At 35.7% G+C, this 15,103-nt stretch overlaps 1 long non-coding RNA gene across 1 annotated transcript; it reads right to left on the bottom strand.

The window, feature by feature from the left end:
- Nucleotides 1–1,825: 1,825 nt before the first annotated feature.
- Nucleotides 1,826–5,209, bottom strand: LOC117339306. Its single transcript, XR_004535165.1, has 2 exons — nucleotides 5,136–5,209; nucleotides 1,826–5,055 (listed from the first exon to the last, which is right to left on the bottom strand). It is a non-coding gene; the product is annotated as an uncharacterized LOC117339306 (long non-coding RNA).
- Nucleotides 5,210–15,103: the final 9,894 nt, after the last annotated feature.

Raw genomic sequence — 15,103 nt, forward strand, 5'->3', positions numbered from 1 at the left:
GTTTTATGAAACAATAACATTTAAGAGTACATAAAAACAAATGTATATGTAATTATTTTATAAAACGAGTCCGACACCTGTGGTCTGAGAGTCGGAGAGCGAGCTGTTGAGAATTAGGACAGGTGTTGATTGTGATCAAATGGGGAGTAGACAAATTGAAGGTTGGTACGATTTTGTCGAGCGGATGATTATCTTGTCAAGGTATGTCAGATTGAGAACATGTTACCAGAGTGCGAGAGCTTTATACATGTTTTGTACATATGTAAATAGTTGTATATATAAGAAGAAACGGATTTTCTCAGAAGTAAATACTACTCGACTCGGCCAACCAGTTTTCACTTCTTTTTGTACCATCTTTGAGAATGTGAGAGTACAGAATCGGAAATTGATTAGTTTAAGGCCATATTGTTAAATCTGAAAACAAACCAGGCTAGCCCAGCTCCAGTATCCTGGCTGGTATGTGTCTGTCAAAACGCTGGGGGCGGAGTAAGTGGAGAGTTAAGGTCACAAAGGTCAATTTAAACAGCCATGGTGAGATTAAGATCCACAGTAATCTGGCAGTTGATTTAATAGTTGATTTAGATTAATGGGTTTTAGGTGGCCAGTGATTGTGGGAGACATGGATATTTTGGTCAGTTTTGGTTTTTGGACGTTTTATGGAGTCCCATAGTACGAAAATTCTGTACGTTTTGATGCGCATGGCTGTTTTCGGTCGTTATTTTGGTGCAGAAAGGTACAAATGCGACTGACTCATTTCAACTCTGATTTCACATCTTATTGTACCGTACTATGGTACAAAAGATGGTAAAAAAACTGTACAATGAAAAAAAAAGTTGCAGTTTGTCTGCCATCGTAGATCCAGAGGCTCGGCTTTTAATAACACCAAGCAGCTATAGAAATGGGAGTCGGTGTACTCGTATGTCACCGAACCAGGGAACTGCGCCGTTTTCGTTTTTGCGGTCCAAATGGTTAGATCACTTAGACCGGTGTTATTCGTTTATGAAATAAAGACGGACCTGGTGATTTTATATTGTTTCAAGAACACCCTTGGCAAAGACTTCCAAGGCATTTGCAGGCCCGTCAAAACAAATGTTTGAAAAATTACATTTAAAAACCGACAACCGGGTTGTCCGCATACACGAAGTTTGGGTTGGTTTGGTTAATTTAAGGACGTGCCAGGATTTGGAGGTAGAAGAAAGACGGAGTACCAAGAGAAAAACCATCGGCCTACGGTCAGTACAAGGCAACTGCCTCACGTGGGTTTCGAACTCGCAACCCAGAGATGGAGGGACATCTTAACCACTCGGCCACCGCGGCCCCAAGACAAAGTAAAATAACCCTAGGATGATATATCTATATATGGTCATACATGTACTATCAATTACTGTAAGTGACTTATTTCAACGTGCTTAGAATTTAGCGCTGAAAGGTAATTATAAAACTATAAAACGAAATAGCGGAATAATAAATCAGCGCATCGACAATGCTTGCCATATAAAACAATGCAGATAAGTTACCATTAGTGACATCGAAATTTAGAGAAATTCTTCCAGTGCGAAAATCGCTCATATAAGATTACTGCTAAATTATGTTCGTTCACATGTACACCGATGCATTTGAAATCTGTATTTCTTAACAGGATAATGTTCTATCGTGCAAAAGTTGAGCATGAAATGTATTGCAGAAAGGCCAGTCTTCCTAATATGGCTTTCTAATGGAACACTTTGATAACTGTGTAGACAGAATCCTGGTACCATTGGGGTGAGGATTTGAGATTTACTACAGATGAACAAAATGATGGTCAAATAATAAAAACAAAACAAAATAATATCAATATTATATTAATTTGAGCAACAAATACAAGCGTTTTAACAAATATAACAACATTTATTTTCAAAAAATACTATATAACTATGGAGATAATAGACAGTTAATGATATCCAGTCCTTGCCTCCCCTTCACTAGGTAGTGAACAGTACCATTCCATATAATATTTATACCAGTGACTGATCCATATTCTAATATGGGGGAGGGAGGATGCATGGGTTTCTAAACCATTTCAGGATTTCTCAACTTTGACATTTAATTTGGATACCATACATAACTGCATTTTCAAAATGCATGTGTTACCTATTTCAGGCATTTTCTAAGAAAAATCATGATAGTTGTTATATACCTTGATGAAGGAAATTCTGAAATTGTCAGAACAACTTAAAATTATGAAATGTGTACAGTAGAAGTCATACAGCTGTATAATGTACATTTAAATTTCACAATCACCAAACATAAAACTTAACAAGTTAAAATTTAATACATTATTGTGTGCACCAATTTGCACTGAAAAATATGGCAAGAACAAAATTAATTGTAGAATGACAAATGTTCCACTGTGAAACAAGAGGTCAAATGGACCTAACTTGCTCATCTTAATTTTCACTTATGATTGCCTTCAGACAAGGCTGCTTTTAGATTCTAAATTTTGATATTAAAACTTGTTTTCATATAATTTTGAAATACTAATGAAATTCTAATAAGTCAAAAAGTCTAGAGATGTAAAATAATGTAATGTTTTCTTAGGCTTTGGATTTGAACATGTGCAATCAGCTCAAAGGAAAAATTCAAGAAGGTGGTTGTACACAATGTCCCAAAATCAAAAAAATTATTTAAGTGCAACTTTTTTATAAATATTAAAGAATAATTTTTATTGGTTTTAGAAAACATCACATTTCCCATTTACATACCTATAAAACACATACAAACTGGATATTTAATTATAGATTAAATTATAACAACAGTATATTGGGTTTTTTTTGGAAATAATTTAACTTATTGCAGATACAGTGTATATTATGATCAATCACATAATTACATAGTACAGTGAAATCTCTCTAAATTGACATTTCTCTACTTCAGAATCAACTCCATTCTGACCTAATAAGTAAGTCCAGATAAAATTATTCTTCACTTATAAAAAATCCAGCTCTTGATTTTTCTGGACTTCTCCTAACCTGACCAAATTGTTTAGTCCCCAAGGCCTGTGCCAGGTTTAGAGAGAATCCACTTTATTTAAAGTGTGCAACCTTCATCCAGTGTTTGTGATTAAATGTATCATCTAATATTATAATTATCAGTGTATTAACATTTTAAATAAAAGATGAACTGACAGAAAGAAAAAAAACAATTTGAGTCAAACATTTTAGGGTCACACTGTACATTGATATGCGTAGAGCTATGATTCATACTCTGCTGAGACAAGTCGGAAACATCCTACCTAAACACAATTTACTTTCAGCCTCTGCTGCAGTTGATGGACTAGCTCTCCTCATTGCCAAGTTTTTCCAGTTTTCCATCAATAGCAGTAGAGAGTCCGAGGAAACAGGGATTATGGTTGGATGTATATTGTAGCCCTAGATAAGGGAATGTGTGCAACACAATCTAATTACAAACTATTAAAATGTCAATCCATCTCATTCATTGTGCTACATGAATCATAGGTTGTCATACAAATACTATAAACAAGGGTTAAGCATTTTTATTATACAATTTAAACTTATTTAAAAAATAATAAACATGATATATAGCAAAACAATTAAATAAATGCAAACAATGCATGCAATGAGTATTTTGTTTTCACATGCAATAAAACTACTTTGTGCAATGACCTGTACTCAATTTTCTACCATCATACACTAATTGTACCATTAGGCACAGGCATAGTATTAATAGAATACAAATATTAGCCCCTACTCATACTAAATCAACAAGGTGTAACACTTGAAAGATCTAGGATACATCGACTGTGGAATGAAAGTAGATATGATTGGTCGACAATTATAGTTAGTATTGTTTATAGAGCTGTCGACCAATCAGGTCTACTTCCGTTCCACAGTCGATGCATCGTAGATCTTCGAGTGTTACACCTTGTTGATATAGTAGGGTTAGGGCCTAATATATTTTTCTATCAATACTAACCAGAAGCAGACACCTGTGCATTAGGAATGATTTTTAACTTCTTCCCAGGAAGAATATTACTTTTATAATTAATTCCCCTGAAAAGGAATTCTTACCGATATGATTGTCTCCCATGGAAAGGAATTCTTACAAATTTGATTGTCTCCCATGGAAAGGAATTCTTACAAATTTGATTGTCTCCCATGGAAAGGAATTTTTACTGATGTAATTATCTCCCCTGGAAAGGAATTTTTACTGATGTAATTATCTCCCCTGGAAAGGATTTCTTACTGATGTAATTGTCTCCCCTTATTGTTCCCCTTTATATACAAAATTTCTGGAAATTTTTGGACTGATCCTAAATTTACCCTGGTATTTAAAAACGCCACATTACATTTTTATAGTTAATGCACACATACCATTAATACCATAAATTGGTACACCAGAAAAATCAAATAAAAAAACAATAAAATTCATACATTGCTATAGTTATAATCAAAGTGGTTATGTACTAAACCTGATAGTGTGAGGTAACAACACAAAATCACAGCTTTTGTCTTCACTTCATAACAACAACAAAACAATATGGTAGAATACCAATTACACAATCAGAACGGTAAGCATTCACTAAATATAACTGATCTTCGGACTGATGAGCTTTTAACTAGCCAGTACACAAAACCTGTGTATGGAGACTTGGTTACCATGGTAACCGAAACTAACAGTCCCTAACATTCCTGTATAGTTTGGTTTGACACTTCCTTCCCAAGTCGGTTTGTGTTTCTCGAGAAGGTGAGAAACGGGGCAGTCTGTGCTGTCATGGTTGTGTCTTTGGTTTAGACCCTTAAACCAAACTGCTTGAGATGGGCTTCATGTATGTTGTTCTGTGAGGTAGTTACCAACTACTACAAGGAGACCCTGCCTCAAAATGACCCGGGGCTGTTCACAGGGCGAGTGACCCCAGCAAACAGAAAGACAAACAAACCTAAGCTCCCCAGTTACGGATGCTGACTTGTCTGTATATGTCTGGTAACTGGGTAGGGAGGGGGTCAAATCCTGACAGATCATTTTGGTTAGACTATACAGGTAAAACAGGCAAAATACCTGGTTTAGTGTACTAGTGTCTGTTATTAATCCTGACAGATCATTTTGGTTAGACTATACAGGTAAAACAGGCAAAATACCTGGTTTAGTGTACTAGTGTCCGTTATTATGTAACAGTTTATAAACCATCAGACATTACCTACAAGCATTACATATATAATCTGAACATCCTTCAACCAATTTTACATTCAATGAAACAAAAAACAGGAAAAGCAACATTTAGCCTGTTTCTATGATCAAATAACATATGTATCTTACTTCATCTCGGATGAAAATCATAATCACTACACCAAACCTGTATACATCCACACATGGACACACATGGACACACCGTGAATGGCACACATGAATTGATATGGTTTTATACATTTCTACCAATATTATAATGTAGATATTGCACCTCGAAAGAGAATGTCAAGAACTAATTCATTTTTCAGAGCTCTGTTACTTTCTACATCGGACAATTAGTTGAGGTAGAGGGCAGCTGGATCTCGTACATAAAACTTCATAACTGCAATAACAGAAATTTGACTAGAATTATCTGAAATTCCTGAAATTAGATATTTGGGGCCTGTTCATTTATGGGGACAAACCAGTTAATATGTCAATTTTCAATTGTTACATTTCAGGCATTTGTCTTGACAGACCTGCAAATACTAATATAGGCCTTGGAAGTCTTTGTCAAAGCTCATCAAAAAACAACATAAAATCACTAAGTCCGTCATTATTTCATAAACACCCAAACTCTGGTCCAACTGTTTGTACCACGATGAACGGAAATGGCTTTGAATCACAATATTGAAAAGTAATGTGAGTTGCTTCCCCTACACCAGTTGGAAAAAAGGTAAACTAAAAAGAAATTACTATTAGTATTGTAGAAAGCTGGAAACAGTCTTCAAGAATGAGGTCCATCACGAAACAGCTCTAAACAATTTTTTCATCTGCAGTTAAACACTCTCTGATGACCTCACTATAACAATTGATAAATAATAATTTTATTTTCCACTTCATCACAGCAACATCACCTTCTCAAAGCGATTCACAAATGATCATTCGTGGTTATTGGGCCTTTAGTAACCAACCAATGTCTTCTCAACTCCATTGGGCGCATTCACAGCCGGAGCTGCCATTTTGGCACTAGCTACTTACACATGACATTCCTTACACTGCCCTACCACGTACTCATTTACAGCCGAGTCGACTGGAACACAACAGAGTTAAGTATCTTGTTCAAGGATACAACTCAGTTCTCGTGCCGTGAATTCGAACTAGTGACCCTTCGGTCACGTTAATCACGTAGCCCTGCATCCTACCACTAGACCATTGTGCCTCAAACATATACTCAACTGGACCTTTTTACAGTTCTGTACAATAACTACCTCACTACATAATTATTCAATATGAATCTGGTCATAACACTGGCAACATTTATTGAAATTCAAATGTTTTAACCCAAGCCTAAAATGCATGTTAAACACTTGAGTAAAGATTTGCTGATTCTAAAATAGCATGGATGTGAACAACTTGATATAGTCATGGCATTCCAACTTAAAACTCTCTATATTGTGTAAAGTCTCCAAAAAATGAGAATGAAAAATGCTACAATATTAATCCACATCATCGCAAAAAAGTAAGGCAACCATAAGAAGTTATGTTCTGATTATATGTAAGATCTACAGCTGTACATCAGTCTACTAATTGGTTCTGGTCACCTGTTCCTTGTTGGTCGCTAGCTAATACGTTTTGCTATGCTAGTATTTAAACAGTAGCCAACCGACAGTAAAAACGAATTGTGAAAAGAACTAGTAAGACCAAGTGTAAATGCCTATCTTTAGAAATAAAATGATGAAAAAGCTACACATGCAGTTCAGACCTATCTGTGGTAGATTTGGCTATTGGTAAATGTTGCAGTAGCTGACACTGCTGCCAGGTATATTCTTGGTGTAACTTCTGTACTTAACAGTTCAATAAAGGAAAGAAAAGAGTTCCTAATAAATGGGATTTTTTAGTTTTACAAGAAGAGTTCCTCATACATGTTTTTCTCTGTTTTACAATTGCAAGAAGAGAGTGCCTTACACCATCAATTTCCAGTTTTACATGAGGAGAGTTACTCATCAATTTTTTTCTGCTTTATAAGAGTGCCTTACACAATTAATCTTCAGTTTTATAAGTGAGATCCTCGTACAATTTTTTTCAGTTAACAAGACTTTTATCCAAAGGATATTTAGGACAGAACCTTTACATTGAGATTGAAAAGCAATACTGATAATTGGTAAGCCGTTTCTTCCTGAATGTTTCAGAAGGTTTCACTTCTGGAGGAACGTGAAATTATCTGTGATATGTTTGTATATAAAATAAGACAAAACCTATACACAGATATATGGGAATAGTGACTGTTCTCTATAAATGTTCTGTAACTGATCATCAATTTATTAATCAATACAATATCATTTACAAGTCACCAGTTTCAAAATAAAACTGACACATTTTTTACTTGTCATGAATATGTTAGTTATGTAAGAGCTTGAGTGACACAAAATTACAAGTCTTATAACAATTTTATATAATAGCACCTTGACTTGTTTAAATCCAATCTAATTAAAATTAGACTTGTAATTTCCGTTCCTCTACGATACACTGCAATACAAGATCTAACAACACCCCGTAGGAGTTCATCTCAGCATGACCTTTGAGCTCAGCCAATCAGCGCGTCGCCTATGAAATTTTCGGTGTGATTTCATTCTTCGGAAGTATAAATACTTACGTAACGTTCCCGAGGTATTCCGATGGTCGATAGCAACGGTAAACAACATGGCTTCACCCATTCCACCTCACCGAGAACACTTCAACAGATTTATGTTTTTACAAACGCGTGCTGCCTGTGAGATTTTTCATTAATCATACAAAAGAGAGAGAGAGAGACAGTGAGGACAGCAGCTTCGTGTAAAAAATAGTTTGGTAGGGAATAACGCGTACGGTAACGGTTTTCGAAATCTGGTTGGCAACACAGTCCGTCCTGTTGACTAAGACAATATATAGGCCTTATCGTTTTCTGTTCTTCTTTCAATGTAACGCCCAGGGATTAGCAACTTTTTTTTATTATCGTAGCCATTTGAGTAGTCTACCAAAGTTTGTGAAATTTTGCGTATTTCAAATCAAGCGCTGATTTGAGTCTCCAATACTAAGGAGACGCAACCGAAGGCTCGTATAAGGCTGTTTGTCATTGGTTGACTGATGACGTCATTGAACAACTATCATTGGCTTATATTTAAAGCTCAAAGGTCATGCTGAGATGACCTCCTACGGGGTGTTGTTAGATCTTGTATTGCAGTGTATCGTAGAGGAACAGAAATTACAAGTCTAATTTTAATTAGATTGGTTTAAATCCATCCTATTTTCAGTTACATTCTTAGTGTTTTAAGAAACAACTTGTACTTTTAGTATACAGATCATAACATCAGAAGATTATTTTAATTAATGTAATACAACTGACTAAGAAATAACAAATATACTGTATAAGTACATATTTTAGTGGTAATCTTATTTGAGTGCTTTTTCGGAGTGGAAGCATTATGCTAAATTATGATTGCACTAATTGTACCTTTTATATACTGTTTCTAAATATATCATTTTGATGAGCCAATTCATCAATGCTCTAATCTGTTAATTTGGAAATGAGCTAAAATTTGAGTACACCAAATATAGTACTTTTACAGTAATATGATATCTTATATACCTTTTTTCTTTCTTATGGAATTTGTAAGACAAGCTCAAGAAAAAAATCATACATGCATATCAAAATTAAAAAAATGAATCAATAAACAAACAAAAAATAATCACAAAAAATAACAATAATGTCAACTGTCAAGGAAAGTATATGTAATATGTTTTCATCGTGTTGTCATTAAGTTGGTTGACAGCTAATAACACTGAGTTTCTTATCGAATTTGATAAACTGCTACTAAAATTGACCAACTGCAGCAAATGAAATATTATTTGGTCAGAATTCTTCACCGACCATAGTGACATGGATACTGGATCCAATGTACATTGTATTCATATCAAGATGTCTATCTATTGACTTTATCAGTAAATAAAATTTGGCACAAAAAAAACTTCAGATTTGATTTTATGAAACCATTACTTGTTTCTGATGAAGTGTTCATCATTTTTATGTCCGATATTGATATGAAAAAAATCTAAAGTGTGCCGACTTTATCTATATATAGAAATCACTCCAGCGGAACATTTGATTTGGTACGATTGATCAGGACACTGTCAACCAGCTTAACAAGACAAAGTTTGAACTTTAACACAAAGTCTTAACTTTACCCATCAATGACCATTAACCATAATTGTGACATTACAAAAGAAACAATAGATTAATAAAAAATATGACAATGGAATGCCTTTTATATGATTTAGGAGACATATGCCGGTGTAAAATCTGTTTTAAGTATTAATAAATACCGCCAATCTAATAGCAGATTTGCTGACAGCTATCACGGCATTTGTACCAATACATACTTCAGACAGATTAATTGTATCAAAATAACAAGAGGCCCATGGGCCTTAACGGTCACCTGAGATTTGAAATATTTCAGTTCATTTAATTGACCATTTTTGGCCCCGCCCATAAGCCCCAAGGGGTCAGTCAGGGCCAACATGTGCATATTATCAAACTTTCATCCCATGCTGAAAATGTTAACCAAGTTAGAATGAATTCCAATAGAAATCAAACAAATCAGTCAAAAATGTGATTTCCCTATATAAACTATAGTAAAATTTACCCCTCATAAAATTCACAATTTTAGTAAAGCACCTTAAGATCCCTCCATCTATAAACAGTATTTGATTCTATCTTATTTCAGTCTGAAAAGAAGATTTTTGAAATTTCAGTCAATTTGACCCTTTTTAGACCCGCCCATAAGCCCCTAGGGGTCAGTCAGGGCCAACATGTGCATACCCTCAAACTGTCATCCCAAGCTGATAATGTTAACCAAAATAGAATGAATTCCAATAGAAATCAAACATATTATAGTGAAAAATGTGATTTCCCTATATAAACTATAGTAAAGTATATCCCCTCCCCAGGGGCAAACTTGAGACCCCAGGGTCATGAAATTCAAAATTTTAGTAAAGCACTTTAAGATGCTTCCAACTATAAAGAGTATTTGATTCCACCTTATTTCCGTCTTGAGAAGAAGATTTTTTAAATTTCAGTCAATTTGGCCCTTTTTAACCCCGCCCATTAGCCACTGGGGGTCAGTCAGGGCCAACATGTGCATATTATCAAACTTTCATCCCATGCTGAAAATGTTAACCAAGTTAGAATGAATTCCAATAGAAATCAAACAAATCAGTCAAAAATGTGATTTCCCTATATAAACTATAGTAAAATTTACCCCTCATAAAATTCACAATTTTAGTAAAGCACCTTAAGATCCCTCCATCTATAAACAGTATTTGATTCTATCTTATTTCAGTCTGAAAAGAAGATTTTTGAAATTTCAGTCAATTTGACCCTTTTTAGACCCGCCCATAAGCCCCTAGGGGTCAGTCAGGGCCAACATGTGCATACCCTCAAACTGTCATCCCAAGCTGATAATGTTAACCAAAATAGAATGAATTCCAATAGAAATCAAACATATTATAGTGAAAAATGTGATTTCCCTATATAAACTATAGTAAAGTATATCCCCTCCCCAGGGGCAAACTTGAGACCCCAGGGTCATGAAATTCAAAATTTTAGTAAAGCACTTTAAGATGCTTCCAACTATAAAGAGTATTTGATTCCACCTTATTTCCGTCTTGAGAAGAAGATTTTTTAAATTTCAGTCAATTTGGCCCTTTTTAACCCCGCCCATTAGCCACTGGGGGTCAGTCAGGGCAAACATGTGTATACAATCAAACTGCCTTCACAAGGTGATAATGTTAACTAAGTTAGAATGAATTCCAATAGAATTCAAACAAATTATAGTAAAAAATGTGATTTCCCTATATAAACTATAGTAAAGTTTACCCCCTCCCAAGGGGCAAACTTGAGACCCCAGGGTCATGAAATTCACAATTTTAGTAAAGCACCTTAAGACCCTTCTAACTATAAAGAGTATTTGATTCCACCTTATTTCCGTCTTGAGAAGAAGATTTTTTAAATTTCAGTCAATTTGGCCCTTTTTAGCCCCGCCCATCAGCCCCTGGGGGTCAGTCAGGGCCAACATGTGCATGCCATCAAACTGTCATCTCATGCTGACAATGTTTACCAAATTAGAATGAATTCCAAAAGAAATAAAACAAATAAAAGTCAACAAGAGATCCCAGAGGGATCTTGGCGCCCACCATTGAATGATCTTTATAGGTTCCATGTCAGATTGATCTTTTCTCTACTTTTCCCTTCCTCTAAGTCTTACTAATCTGTATAAATTCAGAAACAGCCCTCTAGTACTTTTCAAACAAGGGAAACCTATATATAAAATTTAAGATTTAGCGATAATGGTTGTCTGTCGGCCATGTTGTTTTCGGATTGGTCCCAAAATGCAACACCAGGGACCAAGGGGAACCTACATATGAAATTTGAGAAAGATCCTTTCAGTACCTTCTGTAAAATAGCGATAACAAACTTCAATTGTCAAAATACAAGATGGCTGCCTGTCGGCCATGTTGTTTTCTGACTGGTCTCAAAATGCAATATGCATAACTAGGCACCGAGGGAAACCTACATATGAAGTTTGAGAACGATCCCTTCATTACTTTCTGAGAAATAGCGATAACAAACTTCAATTGTCAAAATCCAAGATGGCTGCCTGTCGGCCATGTTATTTTCCGTTTGGTCTCAAAAATGCAATATGCATAACTAGGCACCAAGAGGAACCTATATATGAAATTTGAGAAAGATCTCTTCAGTACATTCTGAGAAATAGCGATAACAAACTTCAATTGTCAAAATCCAAGCTGGCTGCCTGTCGGCCATGTTGTTTTCCAATAGGTCTCAAAATGCTTTATGCATAACTAGGCACCAAGGGAAACATACATATGAAATTTGAGAAAGATCTCTTCAGTACATTCTGAGAAATAGCGATAACAAACTTCAATTGTCAAAATCCAAGATGGCTGCCTGTCGGCCATGTTGTTTTGCGATTGGTCTCAAAATGCAATATGCATAATTTGGTACCAAGGGGAACCTACATATGAAATTTGAGAAAGATCCCTTCAGTACTTTCTGAGAAATAGCAATAACAAACTTCAATTGTCAAAATCCAAGATGGCTGCCTGTCGGCCATGTTGTTTTCCGATTGGTCCCAAAATGCAATATGCATAACTAAACACCAAGGGGATGCTACATATGAAATGTGAGAAAGATCTCGTCAGTGCATTCTGAGAAATAGCGATAACAAACTTCAATTGTCAAAATCCAAGATGGCTGCCTGTCGGCCATGTTGTTTTTTTGATTGGTCTCAAAATGCAATATGCATAACTTGGTACCAAGGGGAACCTACATATGAAGTTTGAGAAAGATCCCTTCAGTACTTTCTGAGAAATAGCAATGGCAAACTTCAATTGTCAAAATCCAAGATGGCTGCCTGTCGGCCATGTTGTTTTGCGATTGGTCTCAAAATGCGATATGCATAACTAGGCACCAAGGGGAACCTACATATGAAATTTGAGAAAGATCCCTTCAGTACTTTCTGAGAAATAGCGATAACAAACTTCAATTGTCAAAATCCAAGATGGCTGCCTGTCGGCCATGTTGTTTTCCGATTGGTCTCAAAATGGAATATGCATAACTAGGCACCAAGGGGAACCTACATATGAAATTTGAGAAAGATCCCTTCAGTACTTTCTGAGAAATAGCGATAACAAACTTCAATTGTCAAAATCCAAGATGGCTGCCTGTCGGCCATGTTGTTTTCCGATAGGTCTCAAAATGCGATATGCATAACTAGGTACCAAGGTGAACCTACATATGAAATTTGAGAAAGATCCCTTTAGCACTTTCTGAGAAATAGCGATAACAAGAATTGTTTACGGACGGACGGACGGAGGGACGGACGGACGACGGACCACGGACGCAGGGCGATTTGAATAGCCCACCATCTGATGATGGTGGGCTAAAAATGTGATTTCCCTATATAAACTATTGTAAAGTTTACCCCCTCCCCAGGGGCAAACGTGAGACCCCAGGGTCATGAAATTTACAATTTTGGTAAAGCACCTTAAGACCCTTCCATCTATGAAGAGTGTTTGATTCCACCATATCTGAGAGTAGAGAAGAAGATTTTTGAAGTTTAAGTCAATTTGACCCTTTTTAGCCCCGCCCCTCAGGCCCCTGGGGGGTGGGGACCATATAATTTACAATTTTGGTTGACCTTTATCCATAGAAGCTTCCTGCCAAATTTCACGGAATTTGGTTTAGGGGTTTTGGAGAAGAAGTCGAAAATGTAAATTGTTTACGGACGGACGACGGACGACGGACAAAAGGGGATTAGAATAGGTCACTTGAGACTTTGTCTCAGGTGACCTAAAAATTATTTCGCATCTTATTACATACTCATCACATTCTTTATAGATGTCAGTGTTTTTTCTAACTGAAATTTACATCGGTTACAGCTTGCAGCTCTTAAACTTGGGAAAATATAGTGATTATTTTTTAACACTTTTGAGACCTTCCCTAATTTTGGGAATAATAAGTAATCCATATTTCAGCTAGAGGAAACTTTGTTTTTGGCTGTAAAACAGGACAAAATATTTAATACTGGGTGTAATTAAACAGGTGGTCAAGAAGCTAATATGCTTAATAGAAGACTGACTACAGCTATTGCTTAAAGATTGATCAGTTTGGAGTAAAGTTGCCAATGCGAGCTAAGCATGTACAACTAGCTAAAAATAACTATTTATCAAGATTTAACAGTAAGTTGTGATTGTATTTAAGGAACAAAAAATTAATTGCAATGAATAAAAAAGGTAACATAATGTAAATCTATTTACTAGTACTCATCAGTATTTTATGACAAACAGTATTTGTCAGATAGTCTTTTACTCCAGAAGAAAATCATAGAAGTTTTTTCAAAGAAATATTTATGAAAAAAAAAATGTTTTACTAGCTAACTAGCGACTATAGTTACCACATAGGACAGCCAACAAATAGACAGCATCCTCTACTAAGTGGATTTTTCCAAAAGATACAGTCCAGACAATTATGTATTTGAAAAAAACAGCATTTTTTTTTTTTCGTTTTGTGTCATGTACATAGTATTATTGTATACTAGTGTAAAGTTGTCGGAGTATGTCTCCAACACATACACAAAACTAATGATGTCACCGGAAAATGATACTGAAACCATAGAACCAGTTCCCATACCATCAGCCTCCCCTAGCCCCATTCGATTTGCACTCTTCTCATTCTAGAATATATCTCCCGGTCACTCGATTTGAAGCTCTTCTGCTTCTGGAAGATCTTCTACCTCTCCCGTCTCGAAGCTGGAAGATTTATCTTCCAAGATGGCGGCGACCATGTTTTAAGTGTTCGAGTGATGAGTTTCACTAGAGAAGGATTTATAACACATACATGCACATGTTTGTGTCATCGTGTTTGAGAAAACTTAAAAACTTGCTTATTTTTTGTTTTATTCTCCCGGTTTACTCGATTTACATATAACGGAATACGATCTTCTTAGAAGGCTTCTCTTCTTAGAAGAGTGCAAATCGAACGGGGCTCCGGTATTTCAGAGGAATCAAACATATTGACATGGACTACAAAGACTTATTATAATATTATAATTACAGTAAAAAGAAAACTACACATGCTTGGATCAAACTTCTGAATTCACTAGCCAAAGAATTTCCCTCCATATGATGTGAATGTGTTGAATTTACGCTCCTCTCTGAGGGCAAATGGATGACAATGAAAACTTTAACTGTTTTACAGTGCTACAAACGATAAAGGATTTAGGGACTAAAAATCTCTTCTGTGAGGAATGATTCCGACCACCTTGTACATATACAGGCCAGAATGTGGAGTAAACACAAATGTTACACTCACTCTAAAAGT

This window comes from Pecten maximus, chromosome 12 (genome assembly GCF_902652985.1).
Source record: "Pecten maximus chromosome 12, xPecMax1.1, whole genome shotgun sequence".
Classification (NCBI taxonomy): domain Eukaryota; kingdom Metazoa; phylum Mollusca; class Bivalvia; order Pectinida; family Pectinidae; genus Pecten; species Pecten maximus.